The sequence below is a fragment of the Nicotiana tabacum genome, chromosome 7, assembly GCF_000715075.1.
Source record: "Nicotiana tabacum cultivar K326 chromosome 7, ASM71507v2, whole genome shotgun sequence".
NCBI classification, from domain to species: Eukaryota; Viridiplantae; Streptophyta; class Magnoliopsida; order Solanales; family Solanaceae; genus Nicotiana; species Nicotiana tabacum.
In genome coordinates, this window is record NC_134086.1 from 85,933,136 (window position 1) to 85,935,832 (window position 2,697).

Here is a 2,697-nt window from a genome sequence, read left to right on the forward strand (position 1 = left end):
ATATTACAAAGGCTGTTCCAAAGGTCTTTTCGCATATTTAGACAAGTACTAGCATAGAGGATACTAACAAAACAGAGGGTTTGGACTGGAGATACCTGTAGCATGGCATGTATTTCCTGGTGGGAGCGGCTAACAAGATTCAGAGTGACTAAGTTCCCATACCATAATATCACAATACCACCCGCATGGCTTACTGCTGGGACTTCTAACATGTCAGAGAAGTGGAACTCATCCCTAAGAGGTGCATGATCAACCATTTTTTTTCTAGAAGGGCAACCGTGCCTGGGTTGTGAGTATGCAACAGCTCCCTAAAATTCCTTTTGAATTCATCATTGTTAGCTCCACGTATATTCCATATAACTAGACTCATTGGGCTATTCATTGGGTTGTGGTGACTGTTCTCTGCTCCTTGGTGAAGGAGGTAATTGATCTACCTTAGGGAGGGACTCAGAACCACAGCAAAATTCCCCGTTGCTTTGGAGAATGGGGGGGGGGGTCAAATGTCGATTGAGCATTTGTAAAGCGCCACTGGGCACCTGAGAACATATTTTCTGTCTTCCAACTCTTGAAATAGCATGAGGGTTGCTTCTTTGAGGCTTGAAATCTCGGTGAATGATCCCCTGACCGGTGGAGCTATTACCTCCTCTATTGGTTCTTCTAGAATCTCTGGGTCTTATTGCTCTTGTTCGAATGGAGGTTGGTGGTGGTGGTGGAAGTCCATGGGTATTGGGTGATGTTGAGGGATAGGCTGCCAAGGGTAGAAGACTGGGTGGTTGGTCACTTGGTCGATCGGAGTGAAGAAAAGAAGGTGATGCAATAACTCCATGTTGTTGAGTGGATTGAAGTGGTGCGATAAGTTCCATTGTGCTTGCATGTTGTGAAGTAGTGTGGGTGCAATCGTTGGGGCTAATGGATCCAGGACATTGGATAGCCACATATGGTTGATGTAGTTCCCCATAGCTAGGGCCATGCCTTCTGAAATTAGTTGGGCTAGAAAGGTCGGATTCTGAAGAACAATCCAAACTTCCTGGCCATTGATGATCATCGGGAAGGTGGATGCATGGCCTAGGAGACCCTGCTCGATCCAACTTTGGGGATCTTGGTGGGGATTCCAAGGTTGAGAGACGAAGGTTGGTGGGTGGAATGGGATTTGAGGAGGAAATGGGGGATTATCCATTGCCTTCTGGATTGTGAGAAGTTGGAGAAGAAGGTTGTGGATGAATACTGTATAGTGGAGGGTGAGATATAGGATTGATAGTAGAGTGAAAATCTGGTGCAAATGATTGCATATCTAATGGTGAAGATTTTGCATGCAAGGGGGATAGGGAAGATTGGGGAAGAGGAGAATTTGTGATTGGTGGAATGTTTGGGGTTGCCATTTGGCTAGAGGCCATTGCCAAGTGTTGAACGGGTTCTAGAGAATTAGAGAGGAGGGAGGTATTATGCGTGTAGGAATAGAGGGTTGAGTTGTCAAGTGGATTAGGGTTTTGGTTGCATGGCTTGGGGGTGCCACTTGTTTCCATAGGAGTGGTTTGGTTGGTGAGGTCCGGGGGTGCTTTGGACATAACGGCAGAGTGTGATCGAAATTGGAGGAGGTGTTTGGAGTTACAATAGAGAAATTCGAAAGTTCTGAGGTAATGAGGGAATCAAATTTATCATAGGTAGGCATTAAAACATCTTCCTTTTTTGTTGGAGGAATTCCTTTTTCAATATTCTTAGATTCATTAACGGTAGAAGAAGTAGGAGCATTTAAAGCTTTATAGACTAGTTTTTGAGAGTTAAGATACTTACCTGTAGCTGCATCATAAATTTTTACATCTATACTGTTACCTGGTACATTAATTTTTGCCGGAGAATTTTTTTGCTTATTCTCAACAGGATCTCTTGGTCTTTGGTTTCTTCGCCTGGTGAAGGACACCACTTGCCATTGCTCTTCTGGTGAGGGGGATGTATTTAAATTATTTGTTTCCTTACCTTGTTCTTAGGCGATAGGATCTTGCAAATTGTTACTCTTTGGTGAAGTAACTATGCATGAGGTAACCGTATGCCCAAGGTAGCCATAGTTCTTGTAGAGAAAATTAATTCCCTCATAAACGAGTTGTTGGAGATGAGAGCCAATTAGGATGCGCTGTTGAACAAGCTGGTCTAGTGGTAGTTCCACACAAAGGCGTGCATATCGACCTCTAAGGGTGGAACTAGTGCATGCATCAATTTTGAGTAGCTTTCCTATTGAATTACCAATTTTTTTCAAGATTAATCTGTCGTAGAATTCTGTGGGTAGTTGTAGTAGGCGGACATATTGCTGTATGAATTTGTTTAGCTTTCCTTGCCACAAAATTTGGTTCCCACTGCCTTGTTGATAGAAAATATCCATTGATAAATCATGGACCACTGTGGAGAGTTGTGGTCATGTTTTCTTCTTTGGAAAATTTGACTATGAATAAGTCATGGCCTAGATCAATTAGAGGAAACGTTTCAGTGGGTTTCCATAATTGTGTGATTTTTTCTTTTAGATATTGGTGAGGAATTCTTTTCCCTATCAACTTAAGAATCACAGAGAATTTCCATGGGGTGTACATTCTATTTCTGTCCTCCGATATTAGGGTGATTTCTTTAATTCCTTTTGCTAAGGATATGGTTGTGGTTTGTTGTTTTACACTGGAGGAAGGAGTATCTTCTAGCATCAGGTTTGCTTGA